Genomic DNA, 10,519 nt, shown 5'->3' on the forward strand with positions numbered 1-10,519 from the left:
TGGCAGTGTTTTATGCTGACATTTGGATTTGTCCAGTTTTCCTTGATTTCTGTTGATAGTAGCAGTCTGTAATATACCACTTCCTTCCTATCTTTGTTACTTGCTTTCATTTATGTTCATTAATTTGAGGTTGCTTATGAAGTAGAAAGGATGTCCCATGTTTAGTGAGGGATATCTTTATAAACTGGAAGGCCAGTGATGTGAAAATCAAGTCCACGCTGAAAATCCTTGATAGTGACATCAATATATTGATATGGTTTGCTCTATAATGGTCCTTTGTAAGGAAAACTTTTTGATGGTTATTTTCTGGTTCCTGACACTGATCTCACCTTTTGACCAAGTTCCTGTTGTACTGTTAAACCATTAAGGGCTGGAATTTTTCCCTTCAGTGATGTGAATCCCAAATGTCTCTAGATGCTCATGTTCGTGATAACTGAATCAAGTTCTTGCTTAGCTCTGAGACAGATACTTAGGCGCCCCACTGTATTTGAATCCAAATTATATAGGAATTGTTGGGGACCTGTCTGACCACTCCCACCTTAATGCTTGGTTGACATTGTTGAGCATTCTGTGAGACCTTATCTCTACTTGTCAATAAGCTAGCACTATGTTACTAATCAGAATATATATGCATGTGTGTGTGCATATGCAAGACATTAATTACAGAAATCTATTTATTAATTCAACAACTGCAAGATGTAGCTGCTAAAGTCTTTTTGCCTGAACTTGATATAACTTTTACAATCCTTGTCATGGGAAAAGAAGTAGAAAGCCTTTGAAGCTGGGGTATAGTACAGAAAAAGAGCTAGGCAATGTGAATGCAAATGAGAAAGCAGAAGCATTTTGGGCAGTAAAATATCCAATTATTTTTAGAATTATTCATAAGAATAGATGGAAAGGCAGGAAATTTTATTACCTAAGAAACTCTTCTAGATATCCTTCCATATTTTAAAACAAAAAATGCCACAGTCAAAGGATGCGGTGTTAACAAATTTTGTATAAATCATTTAAAAATGCCCCTATTGTAACAGGTCAGAATCCCATTGTTTGCAGTTTAGCATCACTGCTTCAAGCAGAAATGCACCCACTACTCCTTCAATGCTTTGCTTGTAATTTGGGAGAGATACTGCACAGGTCCCTAGTTGCAGCGCTTTAGTTTATAAGCCCAGGAGGGTCTGGAATCCATCCTCCTTTATCTAAATCAGTTCAATCAGATGCCAAAATAATATAAATGGAGCTAGAAAGATAGATTTATTGCAAATAAAATTTTTAACCTTGAATAGCCTTACCAAGAAAAACCAAGTTCTTAAGTTTAATGTTCAGATTTGGTGAGCGTCAATATAAAGCAATCAGCAACTGAGTAATAAAGATTTTCAATTTCATATCGAACAATTGAAATAGAAGCTTTCTATAGAAGACAGCTTACAAAGATGTTTAGAACAAAGTGATGCCCTGTAGAAATGTAAGGTATAGGTAGAGTAGATAAGACTGTATTGAAAATCAGAAGCCAAAAATGACATATAAAGCAGATATTTTGCATTTCCTAGAAACATTGTTTAGGATTATATTACTCTGTCTTCTAAGCACAAAAAACCTTCTAAACAGGATATTCATACATAAAAAGCAAACTTAGCTAGTACATCCCCTGCTATTTACATAAAAAGCGAAATTAGCTTGTACATCCCCTGCTATTTACTGTAACCATTTAGTATGTATTTCTTCAAAATTATTAATGTTGTAGTTCACAAACACCAGAGATACTTTCTTTCCAGAACATAAATGTCTTCTGCAATCCACTGGGATTATGTCTCTTCAGTGGAGGACCCAAAAAATTTGTCAAATTGTTTCCATATTGAAGTAAATCTAGAGAAAAAACTGTTCAGCGTTGTCCAAAAAAGAAATTTCAAATTTCTTTAAAAACAAGTAAAAAATCTACACCCTTTACAGGACAGTGTTACTGATTGCTGATAATTTTTGTCCTATTTATTAATCCAAGCCGCAGGACTCCTTATTCTGAAATCTGTAGTAGTTGAACGTTAGGTGGACTGACTTTCCAGTGGCAATGCTGTCCCGACAAGGTAAAAGGAATTCTCTTAGAAAGCATAAATTGCACTCATGCTCGCTTCAAAGACTTGCTAGAATAACATGAAGCAGACTATTACAAGTGAAATCCAGACCCAATTTTAAAACTTCTGCCTGCTGCCATCCAGTGAAGAATGCAGATTATATTTGAATTGTCTAGAAAAAAACCCAAATGTTCTTTAACCATTTGTGCAGAACTAGTAGATTTGTGTCCAAATTTGTACGTAACTTTTCCCCTGTGATAGAAATGAGGTATTTTAGACTTTTGTCATGCGGTCCTTGAAACTGGAAGATAAAATAGTGTTGGAAAGTGGAGCAATGTGGGGAGGTACTTAAAGCTGCTCATGTGCTTTTATGTCAGTAGGTGTGCTAATGGTTTTACATTTTGCATCCTCATTGTTTGTATTTGCTAAATGTCTGTTTTGTTCACACTGTCTAGGCTTGAAAATATGCCTAATACTCACATAGATGAAACAAAACTGGGAGGAGTGGTTGACACACCAGAAGGCTGTGCTGCCATTCAGAGAGACCCAGACAGGCTGGAGGGCTGAGCAGGGAGAAATCTTACGAAGTTTAACAAGGGCAAGTGTAGAATTTCGCACCTGGGAAAGAACAACCCCATGTGCCAGTATAGGTTGGGGACTGAACTTCTGGAGAGCAGTGTAGGAGAAAGGGATCTGGGGGTCCTGGTGGACAGCAGGATGACCATAAGCCGGCATTGTGCCCTCGTGGCCAAGAAGGCCAGTGACATCCTGGGGTGTGTTAGAAGGGGAGTAAGTAGCTACTAGGTCAAGAGAGGTCCTCCTGCCCCTCTACTCTGCCCTGGTGAGGCCACATCTGGAATATTGTGTCCAGTTCTGGGCCCCTCAGCTCAAGAGAGACAGGGAACTGCTTGAGAGAGTCCAGCACAGAGCCACAGAGATGATGAAGGGAGTGGAACATCTCCCTTGTGAGGAAAGGCTGAAGGAGCTGGGTCTCTTTAGCTTGGAGAAGAGGAGGCTGAGGGGTGACCTCATAAATGTTTATAAATATGTCATATATACATATATGTATATAAATATGTAATGTTTATAAATATGTCCCTGTGGGGGTGACAGAGCACAGGCTGCCCAGGGAGGTTGTGGAGTCTCCTCCTCTGGAGACATTCAAAACCTGCCTGGACACGTTCCTGTGTGACCTACTGTAGGTGATCCTGCTCTGGCAGGGGGCTGGACTAGATGATCTTTTGAGGTCCCTTCCAACCTCTGACATTCTGTGATTCTGTGATATCATGAGTAAAATGGTATAAGGCTGAGTAAAACTCACTGTGTGTACCTGCTAATGGTTTTAATTGGGAGTGAGGTGTGATAGAGTTGGAGCTTTGTTTGAAAAAACCCCAAACACCTCCTTAGATGACATTTCAGGTTTCCTTCAGTGAAGATGTGATTGTTTCATTCATAATGCCTTTCCTATAGTATAGGGAGTAACAAAGTGACCCAATTTCATTTTGTTCTTGTGACATAACACTTCTGGTTAGAAAGCATTAGGAGCAGGGATCTTGCTGGGAGCTTGGCGTGAGGCTGGGGAGGTGGGGGTGTGTGACCAGGAGGAGAGGACCTGGAGGTCAGAAGGAGATAGGGATGCTGTGGTTTGCAGCTGAACGTATTGGTGCTGTCTTGGCTCCAAGAGGAGAGGATCTGACCCCTTCCTCCATCCTCCTCTGGTGTTTCAAATGCTGCCTTGGGTGCTTGGAGGTGCTCCCAAGGGAAGGAGAGCATAAATTAAATCCCTGCCCCAGTAATTTCTTCTGTAGCGTTGCTGGCAAAGAAGGTAGCTTGTGGGCTGGGGGAGAAACCACATGCGTGCAGTAGGGTGTATAAATGGACCAAACAAAAACACTGGGGAAAGACTACAGGGAAGAGTAGGCTGATTTTAAATGATTTTAACTAAGCTTTTTCACCGAGGTATTTTAAATAGAGAGCGTAGGCAAGTCAAGTGGTACTGCAACATCTGCTAGCATACTTTTAACATCTGTTCGCGTGGAGAGTTGGCTATGGAGCTTTAAAAAGAGCTGAATTTTTTTAAAAATGTAACCGAGATTTAATTTAGTGTAAAATAAAATACCTTTGCTAGGACGGTTGTTAGTTCTCAGAAATTAGTTCAGCTCTATCTTCTAGTCCTTGTGCGATAATCTAGATCTACATCTGATTCAGATTTTAGTGAAAATACAGTCTAAAATGGTTCTAATTTCAGAACTTCTGAGTAGCTGAAATTACTTACAGTGCTTTTAGAGTTGTAAATAATTCCTTGTTAAACTAGTGTTGGACAGTAAGAAATCTGTTTTGTGTATATGGAATTGTGTAAAGTGCATATATGCATATGCAAATAAAATAAGCTGAACATGAGTGGGGGAAAAAAGTCGTACTGTTGCCAAGAAATTAAACACTTTACTGAAATATGTAACCACGTAAATGGGGATATCATGGAAGACATGTGGCTGTATTCTCCTTTAAAATCCTAGTAAAGCCCTTTCTCTGCTTTCAGAAGGTTGTGAACTTGCTGGAAGGATCTCGCACAAGAGCAGTGAGATTGACCAAACGTGCAGGGAAAGGTGGGATGGATTGAAGTTGAAAAGTCTAGAAAGAAGGGGAGGAAAAGGAAGGGGAAGGAGAAGGAAGGAAGAAGAAATGATACAACTTCTTTAAAAAAGGCAGGGAGGAAGGACTGACCTTTAAACAGGAAAAAAAGCTAGAAGGCAAAGGAGACTGAGTGTTTTTCTCTTCTCCTGGAGAGGTAAGTTACTGCTCAGGAGGTTAAACCTTCGTGCCAGAAACGACGTCGACTCAGAGGACAGAGAAACAAAGTTAATGATAATTGTAATCATAATTTCTTACTCAGTTGACATAGAGGATTCCTGGAAATAAAAATCACTTTCTTCATAGCCTGCCCTGAAAATGTGCATGTAGGAAATTCTGCTGTTGTTCCTGTGGCAGGCTCTGGGCCAAGGTGGCCAGTCTAGGGCTCAGTCCACAGTACTCCTGGTGGTAGCCTGTCCTTTTTTGTCACCTTTAAGTAACAATATTTGGTAGCCATTTTCACTACAAATCTTTGTAATAAGAATCTGGTTTTCAAAAAGGAAAAAAGAAATGTACATTTTGACTTATTAAGAGATGTAGAAAAAAAGGATGACACGAACTGTTAAAACCTGCGTTCCTTCTTACATATCTGGCAGTTGGCAAGGCGTTATGTTTTATTACTATTAACATGCTCTGTCTTCTGTGTTGTTTGATTTTTCACGTGTTCGTTGTGTTAATGTTTGTTCCTTGTCACTTACCTTTCTCCTGCACACCTAATTCATAAAATAGCAACAAATATAAGAATTACCCCTTTGTTCGCATGCTTGCTTTTCCTATCAGCTAACAAATTGATTCATGTATATATACTTCTACCACTTACAAAGACATTGTGAAGCTATTTTTTTTAGTATAAAATACCCCCAGATTTCCAGACCTTGTAGCCTTTTTCAGCTTTTGGGTTGTGTTTTTTTTCCCAGTTAGAGGAGTTTTTTATGTTTTGCTTTGGGTTGTTGGGGTTTTTTTTAGGAAAAGGGGGGAGGTGGAGTTGGTTGTTGGGATTTTGTTTTTAATTTGTTTGGATGGTTGGTTTCACTTTTGTTTGTTTGGATTTTTTAGCCACCGCTAAAGGATATGACAGTTTGATGGCTGTGTGCATGGGACCTTGCTGCTCTCCTCATTTTTCTTTAGTTATTGCGTCTTTCCCCCAGCCCCAGTTTTTAAGACCTTAATGGTTCATCTCCTCCCTCTGCTGACACTCAGCTGCTCTGAATGTTTAGAAAGAGAGTTGAACTAGTTGCTTTTTGAGGTGCTCCAACTCATGAAATCTCTACAGGTTTAGAAATTTCTACAGGTTTAGCTTCTTATACGTATCTCTCATGGATGAGTTTCCCAGGGTTGACTGACTGCAAAGACAGTATATGAAGAGCTTTCTAATTGTTAAGCAATTTGAACCATAGAGGTGTTTTGTAACAGAAGTCTCAGAAATACTATGATGCTACATAGCTAATACGTACCTACAGCAATATTTTTAGACCTTCAGTATTAAATATTTTATTACACTTTCTTTACAGCCATGAAGCAACTTCTAGTAATACATTTTATTTGAAATATTTTCTTTTCACATTTGCTTCCTGTCTGTAAATACAACCTTTTGTATTTTAGAAAAGCAAATATCAGCATTCTTTACTTTGTGACCTGTGGCTTTGCTGTACCTTATATGCAAATTAGGCCAAGTTAACTTGGCCCATTGAGCAAACTGAGAAATATGCAGGGGCAGCAAGGCTCATCTAAACTTTCCAAAACCAAATAATGGCTTTGAAGGAATGGGAGCTGGTATTATTTGAAACATTAGACTGAAAAGGCTGTTTAACTTAATGTGCATTGTGTGCTTCACCTGGGCTGCAGATAGCATGGGATTATTTTGCAATTCTAAATGCAGGTCTGTAAAAAATTTAAGCACCTGTTTAACTTTCATTACATAGAGGTTTTGATTGCCCTTAGGGTCCTAATTTAATATATCTAACGTACCTATGGTGTTAGTTGTGGGAACTATGTGTGGTGGAAGAGTAAGTAAAATGATTATATTCCTTGGATACCTCTCAGTGATATAGGTAATTAAAAACAAAATGTTTTCAGACATGCAGCAAGGAGAAATAAAGCACATGACAAACGTATCTGATTTTAACGCACATATCTTTTATGATTTACTGGTATATATTAATTTCTAGAATTTCAAGTTCCATTTTTTTAAACCTAGTCTTCAGTTTGGTAGTTCTTTCTCTACAATGTGAGCTTCAATTCTCAATAATTATTCTCAAAAAAAGGCTGTTGAAAGAATATTCTATTTAAAGCACCTTGGTCATGTTATTATACCAGTTTTCAAAAGGATCCAAGTTCTCGATATTTTTTAGGACTGCCATGGAATAGCCTTGGGCAGACTTGAGGGCTCATACTTCTTTTTTCCATCTAAAAATAAGTGATGTTCTATATTTGTTTGGAGGTTGTCCTTCACAGAGTAGGAGTTGCTTTCTGAATTGGACCTGAGTTTTGAAATTTACTTCTTATAGGTGAGAGTCAGTGTGTATGTTTTAATGGTTAGTTTGTCATTAATTTTGTTTATGTAATATATCTTTTCACAGGAAGTGTAAACTCAAGTATGAGGGTAACTAACTGTAAATTTGAATGAACATAATAAGCTTATAATTAAAAATGCAAAAATATTGACCTACTTTTATGGACCTAAAAATATTAAACTTTCATTAAATTTTAATTATTTGACATTATTTTTTATGCTATGCTATTAAAAGAGCTAATAATTTATTTTACTGTGTTGCTTGGAAAAGAAGCAAGCACCACACATGGCTCTTTTTAACCCCTTTAGGCCACATGTTCTTAACCATTAAAGTTGTGCTTAATAAGCCACTAGATGGAGCAGTCAAATCTAAAACTTTTATCTATCACCCTCTGTTTATGCAAGACAATTTCTCCCTTAGCAAAGAGAGAGTCTGGAAATGTAGGCACACATTCCTACTAAACTGGGAATTTAAAAGCCTTTTTCAGATCTTAGCTCCATGTGCAGTTTTCTGTAGGCAGAGTTAGACTGTCCTGTAGGCTCAGTGTCAGAGTCGGTCTATGGAATGTATGCTGGATATGGATATTACACTGATAAGTCTAGCTCTACAGAATCAGTTATTGTTGACATGAGTGGAGCCTTAGCCCCTGGAAAAAAAAAGAAAATAAAAAGAAAAAAAATAGAAAGAAAAAGGGTTTTTTGTTTTTTTGTTTTTTTAGGATCATCAGCCAGATCTTCAAAAACTTTTGAGAAGTTTAGAGATATATATTTATAGAAGACTCTGTATATTTGAGCTTAAGAAATCTTGCTGACACTTCTGGTGAGGCTGCATATTTTCTTCTAGTTACCCAAAGTACATTTCCTTCCAACCTATTTTTTTTCTCTGACCTAATGCATAAGGAACAGCAGTTTAATGAGAACACACTGTGTTATCTGCTTCAGGAATGCTGCAGTAAAGTCGGTTCAGGAGTAGAAAGAAAAGGTACAATAATGTATGTGAATGCTTTCATATTCTTAGTTTTACTGTAGTTTCATAACATGAGTAAGATGAGATTTGGGAGGGCAGGGCGTACGTGCTTGTGAATATAGACATAGATGTTGATACTAATTAGAATGCCTGTGTGCTATTAGAAGGCATATGTGTTCCAGTATGTCTTGCACATACATACTTCAGGTGTCATGATGTGTGCTTGTAAGGCACCATCCCAGAGCAATTTTAGAGAGAGTGAATAGACCTCTGTGTGAATATAAAATTCTGCAGATATTTTTGTTTTGTTCTTTGCCTTTGTAAAGTATTTGAAAGTCAGACTCTTCTGCATTAAAGTTTATCAGCAGGCATCAGAAGAAATGACGTTCTGAAGCAGCTCGATGCAGTCCTTGCAGTGCCTGAGCCCTGCTCCCACATCTTAGGTGGGAATTGCAAATCATGTCACGGGGCTCCTGTGACTTTTGGATGGGAGTGACAGATAGCTTTGCAGAGCAGGGAGCTCTTGCTGTGCACAGCAGCATTCCCCAGCTGACTCGCTTTAATCCGTGTGCAGTTCAGTCATACAGTTCTCACCTGAATTTTAAGATGAGCAGCAACCTCTGCTCAGGCAGTGAATGCTAATCAGGTCAATGAGCTGAGGGACTAGTGAACAGCCAGGTTTTTTTCAGCCCCCCAAAAGTCCCAGGTTAGTCACAGGTATAATGCTGATTCTTGCTTGATGTGCTTTGGAGTTCTACCACAGCAAACTGGTGTAAGTTTACATCAAAACATATGGGATGCCAGGTAATGTGGTATTCTGTACAGGCTCAGATTGTACTTAAATATTTAGTATAAAAGTGACTTGCACTTACAGGTAAAACAAAACCTCTCAAAAGCAACTCACAAATACAAATTTGAATAGATATAGACTCACAAAACTTTCTGGTGTTTGCTGTTTTTGCCAATTTTTATGTAAGACATTGAACCTTGTTAGTGTACCCAGGTAGTTTCAGTTATCTCCCGTGGGTCAGGTGTATGGATTTGCTAGTAGTGGAGGCATCATCATCTTTAACCAGACATTGCCTGTGAGAGGGTAGAATGGTTCCCTGGGAGTGAGCATTAAACTGAATGCTAAGGAATAAATCTGGTTGTGCTGCTACAGGCTCAAAAAGTTGCTTTGAAATCAGTTATACAAAAAGTTGATCTGTTCCTTTTACCCAGTTTTAAATCTCACTGCCAAGGAAGCCTTAAGGAATGGATATTCCTACAAGACACTGAAAGGAAGCACTTAGGAAGACATTAATTTTTGCCAGAGAGCAGATTTAAACAAACAAACAAACAAATGAATATATCCTTTACATTTTCACTTCTTCAGATGTTTCCTCTAAAAGTTCTAATCTATTAGCATCCTTTTCCTTTAAAAAAAAAAAGCTACGACAACAAATAATAACATTAACTTAAGGCGCATTGTCAGACATCAGTTATCTCTGCTATTGTGGACCTAATCTTACTTTGACCTAGAAAATTATTATAAGGATTAGGAATGAATTTTCTGGCGATGCTTAAACAAACAACATAGTCACCATTAAACCCTGCATTTAGATGTGTGGAGGCTTTGGGGTTTGTTTTTTTTGGTTTTTTGCTTGCTTGTTTGGATGGTATAGAAGTAATAGGAAATGTTGTTTAACAGAGGTTGACCTTTTGAAATGGTCAGTACGTATGGTGCTGCTGTTCTAATTTCTAGGTTTAAATCTGAAATTTTTAGAATTAAAGAATCTAGGAGGAATCTAAGTTCTAGGAGGAACTGGAAACTTAACCAGGTCTATGCAGACTGAGGCAGCAGGGAAAGGAAAAAGAGGGAACGTGAATTAACTTGTCAAAGGTTTCCTGAAACAGAGTAATAGAATGAACTAGTGACATCACCCTTCTCTGTAGAACCTTTCAATCACAGAATCACAGCCTGTATGTGGATCAGTTCAGGACATTCAGTGTGTTTTGTTATGCTTTGTAATGAGGGAGGGAGAGAAGAAAGAGTTTTGGAAGGAAAAAGTAAAGAATATTTTTTTAAGGAATTTTGGTAAGGTGATGGGTCTGAATTTAAGAGGCTGTGATAACATTGTTGCTGTAGCCCAGTCTGTAAAACTCCTCTAAGAGACCTTTAGGAACACTATGATAAAGCCACTTGTCTGGGCTGCCAGCAGGGTGCATGCCAGAGCCTGTCTGCATTTAAGCTGTGTTTTTCAGACAGATACCAAGTTACTTCACTTTCAGTTGAACTGGTTGGCTTGGATCAAGGTTTGTACTAAAAGCTGTGGAGTAATGACAACATGATGTAGCCCAAGC

The sequence above is a fragment of the Apaloderma vittatum genome, unplaced genomic scaffold (genome assembly GCF_000703405.1).
Source record: "Apaloderma vittatum isolate BGI_N311 unplaced genomic scaffold, ASM70340v1 scaffold13073, whole genome shotgun sequence".
Taxonomy (NCBI): Eukaryota; Metazoa; Chordata; class Aves; order Trogoniformes; family Trogonidae; genus Apaloderma; species Apaloderma vittatum.